General features: G+C 36.5%; 1 pseudogene across 1 annotated transcript; it reads right to left on the bottom strand.

Moving 5' to 3' along the window:
• Positions 1 to 473: 473 nt before the first annotated feature.
• Positions 474 to 19645, bottom strand: LOC306882383 (arf-GAP with coiled-coil, ANK repeat and PH domain-containing protein 1-like; annotated as a pseudogene). The gene is made up of 22 exons (XR_013785784.1): positions 18970 to 19645; positions 17130 to 17187; positions 16224 to 16343; positions 14530 to 14583; positions 14344 to 14402; positions 14002 to 14185; positions 13620 to 13664; positions 13384 to 13479; positions 8217 to 8291; positions 8003 to 8115; positions 7372 to 7423; positions 7023 to 7125; positions 6676 to 6787; positions 5604 to 5803; positions 5459 to 5528; positions 5247 to 5341; positions 4886 to 5079; positions 3316 to 3363; positions 3064 to 3236; positions 2840 to 2949; positions 1260 to 1370; positions 474 to 1140 (listed from the first exon to the last, which is right to left on the bottom strand). The product of XR_013785784.1 is annotated as an arf-GAP with coiled-coil, ANK repeat and PH domain-containing protein 1-like (transcript).
• Between the last annotated feature and the right edge of the window lie 520 nt (positions 19646 to 20165).

Genomic DNA, 20165 nt, shown 5'->3' with positions numbered 1-20165 from the left:
GTATACAGAGACAGATGGACAAACTGCCTTAAACAAGCCCCACAGCAAAACAACAGATGCAAAAAGCATAAGCACCACAAGAAAGCACACCTGTAAACATCTGGCACTGCGATAAGAGTATCAGATTCAGAGTAACAGAACCCTACTGGAAAGCCAAATATTAAAAGTGATCATAACAAATTATCACCATGAACTGAAATTTAGACTGCATTTGCAGTTTGAAGTTTTTAATATATTTATGATGGTCAATTGTAAACATGTGGGTTGAATGGTGATGATACCCCAAACAATGCCAAATATCCAAGCTCATTCCATAACAGCTGAATCATTTGCATTTTCTGAAGGAATTACTAGTGCTTGCAAGGCAACATCTTTAGATAAATGGTATGATTAGATAAATAATTAGACAATTTGAGTAAGAGGAGGATAGATAGATAGATGACTTGCAAGCACTGTCATGACTAGCTGTGGAGTTTATCCTTTACATTATGTTAAACAAAGTTGTAATGCCTGATCAGGTCTGAATGAACATTAAATAAATCAAATAGAACTTGTTAGTGGAGCAGTAATCTGAAGCCTATGACGGACAGAGAGAAACCACTATATATTCCACTTGAGGTGTTTCTAATAGCTGAACAAACACCAGCCATACAAACAAGATCAGATTTGTGCAAATGCATCACATTACTCATGCAAAACCATTCTCAGTACAAACAGTACTGATACCACCTTATAAAACATACTACATAACATTTGATCCAAAAAATTACCATAGGTACTAAAAGCACTGAACAGAAGTCTGATTCATTTCTTGCTACTGATGGGTAGTGTTATCTATTAACAGTCAGTGTTTCTATACATTTTAAAGTGCTTTATCAAAGTGCTCAAATCCACATACTGTCCTTTCTTTTTTTAAATTCTCTGTTAAGCTCAGCTTTCAATTTTACATTTACAGTCAGTTAATTCTGGCCACCTGGTGCCCGACCACTGAGCTGGTTCTTGATAGTTTGAAAGCTTTTCTTAGTGTGTCCAATCACAGACCCAGTCCCGCCCCCACCACCAGAGCCCCGCCCCTCAGAATGACCTGATGGAGTGCCGTCCATCTCCCGCATCTCCTTGTTCATCTTGGCTATCCGGAGTCTAGGGGGAAAAGCACAACGGATGATATGTTAATTGAGTTATTAGCAGGAAGCACCTCATCAAATGTACTGTAAGTTAATTAGTGTCCTTTTCAGCTGATACTCTCTAAGACTACTTACAGCGTGACGATGTCAGCGTTGGCGTTATCTATGGCAATGCCGATTGGGTCCTTGTCATCAATGTCTTTTGCGTTGTAGTCCGCTCCTCTCTTAAGAAACAGACACACCAACCTACGACAAAACAGAGAAACGTTTGAGTAACATGTTTGACAGTACATGTATAACAGCAACACTGAGGATTGAGACTGATTTGATTCAGTTCGTGATTCATTTTTTTATTCTGATTTCATATAGGTTTGATTCAATTCTGATTCATTTGGACATACAGTATAATGTCCAATTTGCCCACATATGAAAAAAATTCATTACAAAAATATTGATTTTAAAAATGACTAACAGGGACTAAACTATACAGTACATTTTCTATTATTTTCATTTTGTACTTTAATAGATAATAATCAACAGCCAAAAACTGCTCTGTGGATACTAACTGAAGTAAAAATTTATGTCATTATAACAACATGCAAATTATTATTAAATTATGAACTCCAATTAAAGTGTATAAAAAGGTTGTTTGTGTGGTTTCACCATATGTTTTTGTATTCACAAAAAAAAACCTTTAAAAGAGTCATTCAATGAATCAGACTACACTAGTAGTGCTATATTATAGCGCTTTTATGTCTCATATTCTATCAAATAAAAATTAAGGTGTGCATTTAAATTATCTTCTTCATATATATATATATATATATATATATATATATATGTATGTGTGTGTGTGTGTGTGTGTGACCCTGGACCACAAAACCAGTCTTATGTCGCTGGGGTATATTTGAAACAATAGCCAACAATACATTGTATGGGTCAAAATTATAAATTTTTCTTTTATGCCAAAAATGATTAGGCTATTAAATAAAGATCATGTTCCATGAAGATATTTCCTATCATAAATATATTAAAACTTAATTTTTGATTAGTAATATGCATTGCTAATAACTTCATTTTCACAACTTTAAAGGCGATTTTCTCAGTATTTAGATTTTTTTGCACCCTCAGATTCCAGATTCTCAAATAGTTGTATCTCAGCCAAATATCCGATCCTAAAAAACCATGCATCAATGGAAAGCTCATTTATTCAGTTTTCAGATGGTGTAGAAAACTCAATTTCGAAAAATTGACCCTTATGACTGGTTTTGTGGTCCAGGGTCACACACACACACACACACACACACACACACACACACACACACACACACACACATATACATATACATATATACACACACACACACACATATACATATACATATATACACACACACACACATAAATAAATAACAGGGCCCAAACAGTGCAGTTCATTTTCTATTATTTCATTTTTGTACTTGATCAGATGGTGATATATACATATATGATATTTTGCAATGAAGCTTTAGATTCAACTGTAATATCATATATTTAACAGCAGGGTGCACCACTGCTGAAAAGTGTTGCAGGAAACACTGACAAGAGAGTAAAAGATCAAATTTAGGATTTTAAGAATCAGTATTGCAGTTGTTCAAATGAAGAATAATCAGAATTATTCAGAAAAACTTTTTTTTTTTTTTTTAACCCAGCCCTAGTATCTAAGCCTGTGTTACCCTGTATGTCCCAGTATGGTAGCATGGTGTAGTGGACCCCTCCCGTTTGAGTCCACCAGGTTAACATTAGCACCGTTCTGTAGGAGAAACTCACAGGCTGCCAAGGAATTCTGCAGAGAGGAATACACAGTAATTATTCACTGTAACAATTATGCAATACACACTCAGATCATGAACAATGGACTCGTTCTCTTTCTCACACACACACACACACACACACTTACAACCATAGCGGCTTGTATTAGTGGAGTTTTGCTGTCTTCAGCCATATTGACCCAGTTGACATCAGCGCCGTGCGCCAGAGCGTCTGCCATGAGAGGGAAATGCTGCATTGCCGCAGATCGATACAGCAAAGCCCCGGGATGAAGACCACTCAGATCCTCCTCTTCATCATTCTCTGTACATAGAGAGTGAGAGTGAGGAGGAGTTTGTGCGGTCAAATGGATTTGTGAACATCATATCTGTGTGTGTGTAACCTTTTTGAGAGCTGGAATTGTTCTTCATTATGTCACTTGGGTTCAGGCCTGTAGGGGAAACATCAAGCAACAGCCCAATGATTAGATCAGTAGAAACTGGAAGAGACACTTATTTTCATTATTTCAATGTTCTAGTGTCTTCATGCTTGTTTGTGTCACAACTACAGTTACTACAGTTTTGCATTCGTTCCTATTTTTAATGCGATTTTCAGATTTATTGTATATTTCAGTTTGGTTATTGTTTATTTGTGATAGTGATAGTTTAGGTTTTATTTTATAGCCATATTTCTATTTAGTTTTCATATATTTTTAAGTGATAACAGTTAAGCAATCAGTTGGGGAAGCAACAAAACTTTATGACCAATAAATTTACATTTTTTCCCAGTCTTTTGTGACAAATACAGAGGTTACACTCACGTTTTCTATATTTATACTGACTATAGAAATTCCCGTGACCTTTGTATTAATTTCCATGATTTTTCCATGAACCTTTTTTAAAGACTACTAATTTCCATCATTACTTTTTTTTTTTTTTTTTTTCCATAACTTGCATATTTTCCAAAGCTTAATGTCACTCTAACGCAAACTTCACTTACACTGAATTATTACCCAACTGCATCTGCAGGATTTCAGTTGCATCATTTAAAAACAAAACCACAAGAGGATACAGTTTAATGTTCACGAAACCGACCTTGACTCAGCATACTTGTGCACTCTTGACTGCAAGCTACATGAAAGTTTGTTTATAACAGAATGTAAGGTTCTCTCTGGTATCAGTGGTATGATTAGTGTCAACTTTGTTATCAGTATCAGTAACTTTACTGGCATCTCATTGCCATCTGCATGTAGGATGTCTTCCCCCACACAGACACACAGGTCAGGTTATTCCATGTGATGAGTGTTTGAGGACTACTAAAACAGTTATTTATGTTTAGTTCGTTTTTCAGCTACTATTTTTAGTTTAGTTGCACTTTAGTTTTTCATTTACTTTACATTGAAGGAATAGTTAATAATAAATGACTCACGCTCAGGCCATCCATGATGTAGGATCAGAATAAATTTGGAGAATTTTAGCATTGTATCACTTGCTCACCAGTGGATCCACAGCAGTGAATGGGTGCCGTCAGAATGAGAGTCTAAACAGCTGATAAAAACATCACAAGTAATCCACACCACTCCAGTCCATAAATTAACTTCTTAAGAAGAAAAAATCTGCTTGGACTCTTATTCTGACGGCACCCATTCACTGCAAAGGATCCTTTGGTAAGCAAGTGATATAATGCTAAATTTCTCCAAATCTGCTCTGGTGAAGAAACAAACTCTTCAACATCCTGAATGTTCTGAGGTTGATAAGATTTCCAGCAAATTTTCATTTTTTGGGTGAACTATTCCTTGTTAGGAATCCTATGCCTATTTATTTTTTTTAACTCAATAGTTCCAATAATATACTATGTGTTTCTATGCTGAATTGTAGAGGATAAACAAAAGATAAATACAGTTTCTTGGGCACATGACTGTGCATGTATGTGTGTAAATTCTAGCATGTTTTTTGGCATGTGTGTCTGTGTACCCGTGAGTCGTGGCAGAGTGGCTCGGTTGGGTTTGGGTTTGAGGGGAGGGCGTGTGTTGGTTCTGTCCTGTGTGGCTGCTCTGTTCCGTTGGGCACTGGAGCGCCGCAGGACTGTTCCTCGACCAGTCTCTGGGAGCTTGTGGATGAATTTCTTCTCTACATATTTAGAACGAATCCAAGACTCCTTATCTTGTCTGAGAAAACAGTCATATACAGATTAGTTTTTAATTATAAACATATTTCTGTGGTTTTCTGTGATTACTATAATATATATATATATATATACACACACACACACATACACGCACACACACACACACACATACATACATATACATATATATATAAACACCTACTGTACCTTGGATTAGAGGGGTGGGGCTTCTTGATTGTGATCTCATCAATACGTGCCTCATAGATCTTGTTAATGGCTGTGTTTCCTAACTCACACATGAGCTAGAAAGAGCAATATGGACAAAAAGAGGGAATGTGAAAAAGAGTGTAACTAATCAAAGTGCTTGTTTTAAAAAAAATGTAATACATGAACATAATGAGCATGAGGTCCATGCTTACTTTGATGAGCTCTGGCTCCCATGAGTCCAGTGTCAGGGATCGTACCTTCGAGAAGTGGACACCTAAACTCCTGCAAACACAAAAACCGATTCAGATGCATGTTCATGTGATACATTATATAATTCTGTGTGTGCATGTGTGTTACCTGTGTATCCCAGAGCAGGTAATGCACAGCGTGATGCCCAGATTGATAGAGGCCCAGTCAGGTCCAGGCTCCCCACAATCACAGCACTGTCCATTCCCTGAGATGGCCTGCACCTCCTCCAGAGCCTCCCGACCTGACGGTTCCGGCTCCCCTGCACTCAAACGCACACTTCCCGCAGACACTGAGCTACAGCGATCTCTCTGTTTAATACACACACACAAACACACACATCTTTTTATAACTCTCACATTTATGTCCTTCATTAAAATATAGCATTTTAGCTAATTCTGCTTAATTCAGCACACTTTTGGGCTTGAATGCGTAAGTGGGAACTTATAAATAGTTTACTCTAAAAATAATAAGTATTATTTATTACATAAAAAAATCTAAATAAAATTAATCAAATCTAACATTAAATGCTACAACTACAAAAATCATACAAAATTTAAAGAATTTGAAATAAAAATTATTATTTTATATTACATTATATATAAAAGAATTAATCTTATTTAAAGAATAGGGGGTAATGTTGGGGTTTACAGAAATTCACAGTAATCAGTATTAGTGTAATTTTTAAATTTAATTAAACATTTAAATTAAGAAGGTACATTTTTTTTTTTTTTTACAAAATATGTAAATGCTTTTCCCTTTTTCTCATAATAGTGTAGTTTCATTAATATTTTAGACAGTGGCAGGTCTACATTTACACTGGAGGGCTTAAGGCACAAGTTCAATATTTTATATATATATATATATATATATATATATATATATATATATATATATATATATATATATATATATATGTATATATATATATATATATATATATATATATATGTGCGTGATTTATTTGACCATAGGAAAATATGATTATTCACAGAGGATACATCTAAATATGCATGTGAGTGCTGCAGACAGTACTAACAATACTGTAGAAAGATTGTTATCTTTACATTATTATTTATTTTAGTGTAGACTTGCTGCTTCTGACATACCTAGCCTGTAGTAATGTAGTCTAAGGCATGTCTACAGTTAGGTGTTCAGTTAAATGTGAATGTGTGTGACATACAGGGCCAAGATTGTCATCTCTTCTGTCCTGGAATGCTGAGGCGATGCTGTTCTGGACAGCGCTGATCCAGCTTTGCTGCTGTCGCTCTGAATCAGCCTGTAATAAACAGCTCCTACACAAACACACACACACACACACAGATCCTGTCATTTGGAGCATGGGCAGGTTATGCACAGACTTGTCTAAATGCAGAATAACATATTTACAGGACTGTTTACAGTCTAAATACAGCCAGAACCCAAACACAAGAACACAGGAATCAGAAAAATGTTGCATGGTCAAAAATACACATACACAATATATTCCAGTTCTGACAGATTTGTGTACAGACACACAGAGAGACTCACTTGGAGGGAGAGACGACCTCAAAGCAGAATCGTGTCTGTCTTGTTCACTGCAGGGCTTCACTGTGCATAAACGCAAGTCCTCCACAACAACAGTGATCTGCTCCTGATACAGAGAGACAAAGAGCTTGTTTAAATAAAACAAATGTGGTCTGCATGCGTAGTGTATAATGTCACCAAAAAAGAGAACAATTAAAACAGCCTCTCAATTCTCTATAAATTTCCAATTTCCCAACATTTCGTCTGTGGTTTGTGGGTGTGTAAATGTATCAGTGTGTGTGTGTGTGTGAATCGATGTGTCAATACTGTTATTGTTTAATGCAATGTTATCCTTAAACAATCTGATACTTACATTATGTTTCTTTTGGTAAACCAACTGATTCTTCTGAATGGAGAACCAGCGCCTACAGTATGAACACACATATAGACACACACATCATGACCATGCGAGGTATTAATAATGCAGTCAAAAATATGATTGTAATTCATCTCAGAACTCACAGACTCTGAAATCACACTCAATGAACAAATGTTCAAAATGGAAAGAGGCAAAAGAGCAAACGTATCTACTACAGGAAACCATCAGTATAAAAAATAAATGTAAACGAATACATAACTTTAAAACTATATACCAATAATGAATTAAATAAATTCTATTGAATTTAAAAAATAAAAATTGTTCTCAAATATGCTAATTCAGTCACAAATAACTGCATGAAGAGAGACAGACAGAGAAACTCTTGTACTTGCTCACAAAGTTGCATATAAAATTATTGCTCATAAAATAAAACAATTGTCATTTATTACAGCTTTAAAAATATAGCTGAAAATAGGAAAAATAAGTACATTACATTCATTTTTGTATTAATTTCAAAGTTTTTAATATAATTACTTTGCTTGTTAAATAAATTCCTGTAGTCATGTTAATTATTTGTTTTACAATAATTTCTGTAATTGAATCACAAATTGTTGGAGTGCTGTACCTGCTCCATGTTTTGAAAGCATTGCTGGCTCTCTTGTACAGGTAACCTTCCATCGCGATGCCATTGGGTGCATCTGGGCTGAAGTCCATTATGGAGTCATCATATGACACATCCTAAAGACAGACACACAAATATATCTTCCCATAGATGCATGCATAGTGTCTTTGTGTACAGATACAATGGTGTGTGTGTCTGAGAGAGAGAGTCTTACTACCTTTTTCTTGACAGCACCATGTCTCTGCTCCATATCCCTTTTCTCTCTTGCAGAATTCAGGACTAGTTGAGTATACTGGAGAAAAAGAGGAGAAAATGGCAATCATATTTTACAGTTCAGTCTTGTATTTGTGTCTAAATCAAAGTCATACGGGCGATGTTCACACCACAGTAGGCCCAATTTCTGTGTGTGCATGTGTGTGGATGATGTGCAACAAGCAAAAGTCACAGTGACTGACATTTTAAATTCTGACCTGGGCCAATTTGCTATATGTAGAAATAAATCAGATTCTAATCAGATTTTCGCTTTGTGGAAAGTCAAGTTGGAATGAAGTTATTTGATTTTACATCAATCTAATTTTCATCATAACTGCAAGCTTGATTTGTCTGCAATGTGACCTATAAATAAAACTAATCATGAATTGAGCTATTGCAGAATATATATATATATATATTGTGACGAGTCGGCTGCCTCCCCCCTGTCCATCATCACCACCCCGTCCCATATTCGCCGCCCTTCACCAGGCTCCCGACAGGAGTGGGTGTGTGAGAGAGGAGGGGCGCTGAAACAGCCAGGGCTGGCGGCGTGTGATGAGGCGCACCTGACGTGAATAGAGCCTCATCACCGCCGCCGTTAAATGCCGAACGCGCCTCTCCTCGGGAGACCGGTCTCTTCCCCGTGCATGCACGCTGGTGTCCTCGTGGGTCCAGGAAAGGGAGCGTAGAGGGAACTACCCGCCGCCGCCAGAGACGCAGTCCGGCCGACACCGCACCCGCGATACGGCCGTCGGGCCAGGACGCCGGGCCGTGGAATCCCGTCGAGCACCCGGGGATTAAGGAGTTGGACGAAGCCGTCACCCGCGCCCCGGGACCTCCAGACGGGAGCGCGTGCGGCCGCCGGACTCCGCCCCTTACCTGGACCCTTCCCTCCTGAACACTGCCTTCCTTCACGAGCCCCGCAGCACAACGAGGACACCAGATCCCTGTTTATTTTGGACACTTTTCCCCCTTTGGACACTTTATTTTAATATTTTGTTTAATAAAAACCTTTCCGAGGCTTGACGCCACGCCCACTGTGTCTGTCGTTGGCTCCTCCCGCCACTATATATATATATATATATATATATATATATATATATATATATAAATAATTACAAGTTTTATGTGTTAAAATGGTAATTTACGCATGCAGTCAAGGAAACATTGCCTGTTTAGACAACCATCTTATATCCATTTAAACATCATATGACAACCTCACAAACATCAGGTTTAAGCTGGAAATCTGAATTGGGCATGTGAACGTTATAGGATAGAAAATGGAAACTCTTTGAGACTGAGGTTTGAACCGTTTAACTAGATCTCAAAATGGAAGTTTAATTGCATATCAATTATAAACACATGGACGTAGGCTCAGTCTAAATCCCCACTGCTGTGTGTAGTTATGTGACTTTTCCAGTCAAGAGTTGTGATGATAAGTCTGCTATAATTGTAGTCTATCTGGGGTGCGGCGGGTTTTTGGACCACAGTTAGAGTGAAGAGTCAAAGTGCACGTCACTCAGGGCTGAACCGAATGAGGAAGGATGTAAGACATGCTGGCACTTGCTCAACTTCCTGACCTATATCAAGAAGAGGTCATGAAGATCACCTCCACCTTCGCTTGTTATCTTCCACAGACTTTCCTGTTCTCTCCCCCGCTCTTTTCCACTCCCTGTTGTCACTTCATCAAAACATTACATTTCCTCTCATCTTGGTTCTCTAACACTAAATCTGCAAAAACACATCTGTATCGCAGCCAGCTCTGATTTTACGTTGTCCCTGTATCCAAACAATGGTTCCATCTTCTCATTTTCAATCTGTATATGCTCTGAAGAACATCACTACTATGAATAGGCTCTAGAAATCTCTCTTGACATTTGTCTTGCTAAGCTTTTCACCATTTCCTGTGCTTACAGGAAGCTATGAGCAGGTTTTGTGGTTTTCGCAGGCCAGTAGAAGGTGAGTAATTTCCTGTCTAAAACTTCTACATTTCAATGTTATGCTCCTCAGTAACATCAAGTCATTACTTTGCATAAAAAAATCTATCTTCAACAGCTTTTAAACATCAAATGACCAGTTTTTGATCTTGTCGGTAGAATTAAAAGAACAAAGATATTAGCAGATCTTAGAATTTGCATGTGACACTTAAATCCACAAACTGCAGTTGGTGTTTGTTTATACTCTTGAAAAGTTTTGAGCTGTTTTTCAGGCAATTTTACAGTTCTGCAAGCACAGAAGTGTTTGCCAACACACACAACACCCGTGTGTGATACATACTGTTTCAGGGCTCGCAAAATTGCTAGCCGACGTCCCGGAGCAATCGTGTTTTCTAGTCGGGCTACCAAAATGTATCACTGCCCTGCCCGATGGGCTACCTTAAATACAGGGCTCCCACACAATGTTCCCTCTAAGCTGAGCGTGCGCGCGGCCGCGCAGAAGAAATAATGTGCCTCGCGCACACAAAAATGAGTTGGGAAGCCATTTGATTGAATGCCGCCAGTAAAAGGGAAAGAATAGCAATGCTCGGGCAAACCGCTATAGAGCTGATGTCACGACAGAGTTAGAACCGGTGAATGCGGTTTACAGGCTTCATAGAAAGAGAACGATATGCACCAAATGAGTCGCTGTAGAAACTGAATACTTCAATGGTTGCGGTGCGCTCAACACGAGAGCCAACGCAAACGCAATGACGTGAAATAAAACGTCCTCATGTACTAAAGAAGAGTGGCTTGACTAAGTGCTGGAAATAGCGGAGGATGGGCAAAGAACGGTAACAAAACTCTGAAACATGTACAGTCACACACAAGAGTATTGTACAAACTGTACTTCATAACCATGTTTAGACAGCTATAGAAGAATTCATATGTTCACGTTTTTTATATTTAAATTACAGATCTCAGCTTAAGTTTTGCTTCAATTTGTATTCTATTCTATTCTATCAGTTTAAATAGTTTTTTTTTAAATAATATATTATGTTAGGGCTATATCATAAACCTGATAAATAATTGACCTTGTTTTTGAGTCTTTGACGTTGAGTCTCTTGTGCATCAAGGCTGTATTCATTTAAAAAATACAGAAAAAACTGTTATATAGTGAAATATTATTGCAATTTCTAATATTGGTTTCCTATTTTAATACCTATATATATTTTAAAATAGCATTTATTCCTGAGATCAAAGCTGAATTTTCAGCATCATTACTCCAGTCTTCACATGGTCCTTCAGAAATCATTCTAATATACTGATTTATTATCAGTGTTGAAACTGTTGTGCTGCTTCATATTTTTTCTTTTTTCTTTGATTTATAAAAAGTTTAAAAGAACAGCATTTATTCAAAATAGAAATATTTTCTAACAATAGAAGTCTTTACTATCAATTTTATCCATTTAACACATCCTTGCTGAATAAAGTTGATTTAACTTTCTTTAAAAGTATCTTTAAAAAGAAAGAAAAACATTTCTGACCCCAAACTTTTGAATAGTTTATATTGGAACACAAAATCTCTATTTTGACTAAACACTGTTCTTTTTAACTTTTTATTTTTTTTAAATATCACAGGTCCCAAAAAATACAGTATATATATAAAAAAAAAAAAAAAAGCATTACAACTGTTTCCAACATTGATTAAAAATCAGCATATTAAAATGACTTCTAAAGCATCATGTGACTCTGAAAATACTGCTTTTCTTCACAGGACTGAATTAAATTTTAAAGTATATTAAAATAGAAAGTTTATTTTAAATTGCAATAATATTTCACAATATTATTTTGTGAAATAATATTCAGTATTTTTCATCAAATAGATACAGCCTTGATGAGCATAAGAAACTTCTTTAAAAAAAACTTTATTGATCCAAACTTTTAAACTGCAGTATATTGTACACTAAAAATGTTTTCTCAGGTAACCTAAAATGTGCATCATTTACTTACATCAAGGGTGAAATCAAATATAAATAGCACATTAAAGTTAAAGTTACACACTTTTTTGTGTACGCGCTGTACAGGTCTGGTATAAAGAATGCTTTTGCTCAGGTGCCCGAAATGTCCGCCCAATAGAGAAAAGTTTTGCTCAGCAAGAAAAAAATTAGAGGGAACATTGTGTTTTTAAGGACTTAGACAGTTTTAAATGTTAAATGGTATAAGAAATAATTTTTCAAATTGCCTTAAATAGATGAAGTATTTCTGCAGCTACCTTGTAAATAGTCAAATAAAACTCTTTCCTTAATATTCGTTGATATTTGTGTATTGAAAATGTTTTTGATTGACATTTATGGTCTTGATTTTATTTGGGCTAGTTAAATTAATTTTCGGGCTACCAAAATCTGAAGAGTACCTGCCCGAAGGGCTACCAGGGATTTCGAAATTTTAAAAATGTGAAGAATGTGAAGTGACATTCAGCCAAGTATGGTGACCCATACTCGGAATTCGTGCTCTGCATTTAACCCATCCAACGTGCACACACACAGCAGTGAACACACACACACCGTGAACACACACCCGGAGCAGTGGGCAGCCATTCATGCTGCGGCGCCCGGGGAGCAGTTGGGGGTTCGGTGCCTTGCTCAAGGGCACCTCAGTCGTGGTATTGAGGGTGGAGAGAGCGCTGGACATTCACTCCCCCCACCTAAAATTCCTGCCGGCCGGAGACTCGAACCCGCAACCTTCGGATTACAAGTCCGACTCTCTAACCATTAGGCCACGACTTCCCCTTACGAGCCCTGTGTTTCCTGTTGTTGCTCACTCTGGCAGAAAACTTCCTGTCATGATGGGCCATCATGCGATCTCTGAATGTACCATCACATTCCTGTCAGTAGACCTTCTGTCCTCTTTTTCAATTCAAACTTTACACTTCTGATTTTCTTTTTTACTTTACAACATGATCAATTCGATATGTTTCCCCCTCAAAGTAACACTTGCATTTGTCCTAATTGGTACTTCACACTTTTCCTTTCCTTCCTCTTTTTTCAGTCATGTGTCCAAGCAGCTTTACACGCTTTTGACATACATATTAGATAGATAGATAGATAGATAGATAGATAGATAGATAGATAGATAGATAGATAGATAGATAGATAGATAGATAGATAGATAGATAGATGGTTGCATAGGCAGACTGACAGACACATTTCTTACCTCCTCACTCAGTTGCTTGCGGTAGATTTCCAGTTCTGTGAGTGACTGGTAGCCTTGCTGGAAGAACAAAGCCTGGGACTCCATAAGAGAAAGCATCTGACACACATTCACACAGAAGACAAACACACAAGCAAGAGTGACTTTAAGTTACCATTCAGTCCTGATCATTACAATAAGATTCTCAATTATATATATATATATATATATATATATATATATTACATTATGACACATACCGCCATTAGAATTTCAGTCTTCTTCCTGGACTCAATGACGTTAATCTAAAGGAGGAAAGAAAATGCCAATAATATATCTTGGTATACAAAAAAATACAGTATGATTTTCATTGCATTAAATAATAAATCAAATCTGCAAAACATTGGTATGTGATAACCAGAAAATGGCATAATACTGTTTTCTTTTTAATTTTGAACAATATCTGCAGTGTTGTTTTATAGTTTAAACCCTAATATATTTTTTGCATTTTTGTAAAAGTGTGTTCAGATAAATGACAGCTAGTTTGATACTGTAGTACAGTATACGATGCAAAGATATTTATAGATTTAAATGTGACTCAAGTGTCCAAATACATTCTTAGGCCACTGTATATCTCTGTACCTGCAGCACATAGTCCAGTGCCCCTGATCTGAAGGCTCTGCGTGCGTTCAGGAGGTTACTGCTGGCTTCTTCCACCTCATGCTGTTTTCCTCGTGGTGCCTGTGCGTTCCTGCTCAGTGCCGTCTCCAGGCTCTCACTGCTACGTTCAAACTCCTTCCGTACATCCTTAAAACGCTTCACATCCCTTCAGGAGAGATACAGTAGAGAAGAAGTTAATAGTTGCAATAAAACCGTTCTATCAGAAGGGTCAGTAATAAATGGAAGAATGAGATTTATACAGAATAGAATATTTGATACAGAAAATGTGCCTTAGTGAAGAGGCAAGGGAAGAAAACACCTTACTCTTTCACAAAATTCTGTAGCTTCAACTTCACAGACTTTTGTGTGGTTTCAATCACCTCCTGTGGGGAGAGACATCATTCATGGAGTGGGACACAAGTAAAAACAGGAACAGGATCTCCAGAGAGATTGTTGGCACATTGGTCACCAATAGTAACAGTAAAAGTAAAAAGAAAGAACTTGACTCACCTCTTGAGCAGTGACAATGTCTGACAGCTTTTTAGAAAACTTTTCTAAACATTCCTGAAAGAAAGAAGCGCAGCCTCTATTAGGATTCTATTCACTTTCAATCATTTTCAACTGCACAGCTACACAGGATCTTCATTTTCCACTTTTATTTTCAATTCAACAAACACACTTTTGATCAAGTATTTTTTTTTTTTTAAATGTCTCACGCTTACCAAGGCTACATTTATTTGTCAAAGTACAGGAAAAACAGTAATACTGTGAAATATTATTACAATTTAAAATAACTTTTCTATTGTAATATATTTTAAAATGTAATTTATTCCTGTGATGCAAAGCTAAATTTTCAGCATCATTATTCCAATCTTCAGTGTCACATGATCCTTCAGAAATCATTCTATATGCTGATTTGGTGCTTAAGAAATATTTCTTATAATCAATAATGTTGAAAACAGTATAATTATGAATGTCTTTACTGTCAATCTAATGCATCATTGCTGAACAAATTAATTAATTTAAAAAAAAAAAGTAATCTTACCGAATCCAAACTTTTGAACAGTCATATATACAGCAATGGAAAAAAATGAAGAGACCACTTGAAAATTCTCAGTTTCTCTGGATTTACAAAGTATAAGTTTGAGTAAAATGCTCATATTTGTTTTAGTCTATAAAGGTCTGATAACATTTCTTAATTAAAGAAATAAAAATAAATACATAATTTGTTTCAACTTTCATTTGTTGTGATTGAAAATCAGGGTTATTCCACCAAATGCTGATTTCTTAACTCCTCTGAAGTTGAAACATTGTTAGTGTGTTGTCTAAAAATGAATATAACATGTCTGAGAACATGGCATCTTTTTTTTATTTGGTAAAACTTTACAATAAGGTGTCATTTGTTAACATTGTTAATGTATGACCTAACATAAACAATACATTTATTACAGTATTTATTCACCTTTGTTAACGTTAGTTAATAACAATGCAATCATTCATTGTTAGTTCATGTTAGCTCATTAATGTTAACAAACACAACTTGTGGTTTTAATAATGCATTAGTAAATGCTGAAATTAGCATTAACTAAGATTAATAAATGCTGTAGAAGTATTGTTCATTCTTAGTTCATGTTAACTAATGAACCTTATTGTAAAGTGTAACCTGTTATTTTGACCAACTGTCATTTAATCCTCTAAATGGCAACATTTTATTTAAAATTCAGAAGAAATGTCATAAGTAGTTTGCAGAATAAAACAAAAATTATGTTTTACTCTAACACATAGCTATAAATTGAAAATCCAGAGAAACTGAGAATTTTCCAGCGATCTCTTTATTTTTTCCCATAGCTGTATGCTCTGTTTTCTTTTTTTTTCATAATGTCTAGGCACACATATGTTCTGTTCATATCTTTGAACAGAACATGTGTGTGCCTCAAATCTTTGTCTCAAATGCTTAACGCTTCCAACCTTTATCAGACCATCTTCACATCCCATATTGATCTGGAATCTACTGTAGAGGCATATGTGTAATCATACAGTTCTGGAATTGACAATATTGTTGTATCACTTCCTTCTTATTTTGATGCTGTTATGGGTGATCACATGTTCATTTACCGTCTCAGGTACCAGTTAGCCCACGTGAGTTTTGTGTACAGTAAGTCATGCTCATTTGAAATCCGTTGCAGGACTGTTGATGCACTCACCCCCATGGTTCGGTCCTCAGAACAGTGGTGTCCCAGCTCTTTGAGGCCATTTACAAAGCTCTTACTGTTCTGGCAATAGGCACGGCCTGCATCCAGCATAGTGTGGCACTGTTTCACCAACTACACAAACACAGGTTTTTTCCAGGACGTTAAATAATGTCATGTTATTCATAACATACGCATAAACATCAAGAAAATTTTGTGAGCAATTGTTAAACAAATTATCATGAGCTGAATAGTGTGGGTTGAAACCGTCCAGTCTAATAAATTCAAATGATCTTGAATTGTGGTTAAAAGCTTTTCAATTGGCAATTCCTCTTTGTAGTTCCTCTGCATAACACTATATCTCTTCACAAGACCATAGAGCGGGAGACACACGCCAGAAGAGAGGAACAATGACTTTATTTCAATTTAGGGAATTGAACATTGAAGGTCAAACACATAAACCCTGCAGCAATGATATTTGGGTGTATATTTTGTATTTATGGTGCGAGTCTAAATATGAGACTGCATTCTGTTATGGTTTAAAACAGTGGCAGAGACATATTCTGAAGAAAACGTGTGTGGGTGTGGTGCTTGAACATGCTAAACTCACTGTGGACAAATAAATAGTGGGCCAAATCTCTAGATATGACGTCAATATAAGTCTAAAGGATTTTTTTCCCCACCTGTTATGTGTTTTATCATTCACAAGGTGCAAGGTCATAAGTTTGAGCACTTAGAAAAGTAGTACTCCTTTCACTTTTCTCCTCAACTAGCCATATGTTTTGAGCTATCAATAATGTCCGTAGTAGACCGAGTTACATTCTGACATTTAAATCTAAGTGTTGGTGGTTTGTTCATAAGTATGAACATTAGTCACGAGTGATTCTGCACTTAATGATGAGTCTCTCGGCATTTCCTCACCTTTTCAAGTCTTGTCTCCAGCTCATTAACGTTGACCTCCACCTTCTCGATTTCTGCCCTGTTGAAACATAGCACATGCTTTATCACACACACACACACACACACACACACAACTGAAAAAAGAATATGCCATTTAACTTAACCTGTTAAAAATGCTACATTTGCTTGCACAAAACACAACCGAGTTAGTAAAGGGAACTATTATCGTTTCATTCAGTAGGGCAGATGGCCATGTGACTGTATGCATATATATCTGTATTCAAATGTGGGTTTGTATCAGTGAAAGAACACAAAGAAAAATAGCTCAGATCTTTGTGGTTTCCCGCACATGCAGTACAGACAGACAGAAATATGATGCTTATATTCTTCAACTCAACATTTTATGTAATCATTAGACACAGTAAATGAGAAAAATAATATTATAAAAAATGCTCAAATAAATTGGCTTTTCTAAAAAAAAAAAAAAAAAAAAGTACCATACCATGTGTTATTTAAGTAAAGCCTGGAAAACATTATATGATTTTTGCTCCAATTTCAGTCTAGGCAAGTTAACGCTAGTTGCTGAAAGTCTGCAAAGTTGACAGATTTCACAGAAGATCGCATAGCATATGACAAACAGAGACTCTGCTCTTTTAGCTTCAGACAATGATTATATCCAGTTGGAGAATATTAAGCAAGTTTGAGATGTCGAGACATTTTTTAAACACACATTGTTTTCACTTATGCATCTCCTAGCAAAGATGTGTGTGTATTGAAGAAAAAGTTGTAGCTTCCGAAGCAAGCCACCCCTAAAACACACTTCCTGTCTCCTGTTTATCATTTCAGTATCTCTCATCTCACTTCCTGCTCCCCCACCACTACCCAGCCGTCACTTAGCAACCGGAGGCAGCCTCAGTCTGAAGTAAACTAGGCCTGGAATGTGTTCAAGCCAGTGACCTTCTTACACCTTCATGCAAACTTTATTTTCAGTTGCTTTCAGTGTCAAAAGCGGCCATGCGCGGCTGTAAGTTTGGTGTAGATGAGTTCCACATGTTCTGTATGTTTAGATCCACATATGACAGATGAAAAGGGATATTTTGTGTGTTTATGCAAGTAAATTTCTGAGTGGTGATGACCTAATTTTTGAACTCACTACACCCTCTGTGTCTGTTCCCTCTGCAGCCACTAAAACATGGCACTCAAACTTTCCATTATACTGCCCACTAAAATCTACAGCCAAACCAGAGAAAGAACGAAAGAAAGAAAGTCGAATAGTGATTTTAAAACGTTTTACAACATCCTTTAAATAAATTATTTTCTAGACAATATATAATAGCATTATATATTCACGTAAATGGTAAAAAAGTGAAAAAATAAAAATCCCCTCCTACTGTCCACAGAGCCACTTAATCATCATCCCATTCATTCCTTCTCTATGGACCCAAGCACATTCTTTCCAGTGCTGTGTGCTACACTAACCATTGCGGCTACATTCCGGGCTGATCTGAGATCAGTTTTAATCAAGCACGTCTGGGCTAAAACCATTAGGATGAACTCTTTGACCTGATCCTGGAACTGCTTGGAAAGAAACCGGTTACGTCATCCCTTCTGCACATGACAGTGAAATTATAATTTTAATGTGGTGCACGTGACCAGACTTTTGTAAAAAAAAAAAAAAAAAAAATTAATACATAATGTACAGTCGATATTATGAATATTTAATTAATACATGATGTACAGTCGATATTATTATGAATATTTATCAGTTAGCACAATAAATCATTATTATTATTATGCCATTATTTTGTGTTGTTAAATATTTTCAGTGATATATATATATATATAAAAAAGAGTAACTTACCTGAATCGCGGGGAGTCTTTCAGGCATTCTTCAAAATCCAGTTTGACAGTCATTTTGGTAAACACGAAGAATACAGTCGATGCGAACAATTCTTTTAATTCCTCACAGTTCTTTATGTGGTTTCCTAATAGAGTTCCTTTACGCTGTAAACACCCAACGCTGTGAGACCACTGACAACATCAGGATTCGTTTAGAAAAGATGAATTAAACCAGTCGTTTCCATTGGATGCTTTCGCTATAAATATCAGTCGGGTGTTGCCTTGTGAAAGCAAAAAGCGTCTTTTCAAAACTAAACGAGTTGGTGTTTTTCCGGTAATTCACTTGAACGACGAGTCACAGAAATAAAATAAAATAAATATAATCTAATATAAATATAAAAAGAACGAGTACTGGTATAAGAAAACTAAGTAAACCGTACCGATAATTATGGCCTCATCTCTTGCTAAATTTTCAAGAGCACGCTTTCATTACACTTTCCATTCTGCGCGTTTCATCCATTTATTAATCCATAGATTCGCAGATCATATATCGATGTGTGCTTCGGCTCATCAGACGGCATGTCCATGTATGCTTCCCTTGAGAGACTAAACTTGTTCGCACTTCGCAGGAGAACTTTTTTTTCTCTCTTGAATTTGCCACAGTCGGTCCACCCCCCTTTATTTCCGGGTTTGGGTGCACCGACACATTGGCTGCAGATCAGCTGTTTTCAGGAGAGATTAACACTTATTTCGAATGCTTCTAATGTTATTACTGATTATTTATGTTTTAGGTGACCAAAGGTCTTTTACTGAAACAAATATCTTGTTTTAAGTATTTTTCTTTAGTCTTTTGCAGTCATTGATTTCATAACGAAAAGACCAGTGAATGATTATTCCTCCACATCCCAGTTTCAGATGAAGGGGTTTTCAGGGAGTGTTCCCCACTGTTACTAACATCACGTGTCAACAAAACCACACTGCTTTTGTCACTAAATCTGCTAGCAGCTTATCCATACTTGTGCCGGTTAAACCTGTTGTTCATAAGAAAGCCCCACCTGACAGCAGTGAAAGCAATCAAGCCAAAACCGAAACACAGGCAAAAGATGAGAGTCTGAGTCAGAAATGACATTTAAAATAATCCCATGCAGCAACCGTAGGCCTATTACGTCTGACATAGGCTATGTAGGCTAAATTAAACCTTAACCTACACTGATCCTG

Source organism: Barbus barbus, assembly GCF_936440315.1.
Source record: "Barbus barbus genome assembly, chromosome: 2".
NCBI lineage: Eukaryota > Metazoa > Chordata > Actinopteri > Cypriniformes > Cyprinidae > Barbus > Barbus barbus.
The sequence above is the reverse complement of the archived record's forward strand: the minus strand, read 5'-3'. Positions and strand labels throughout refer to the sequence as shown.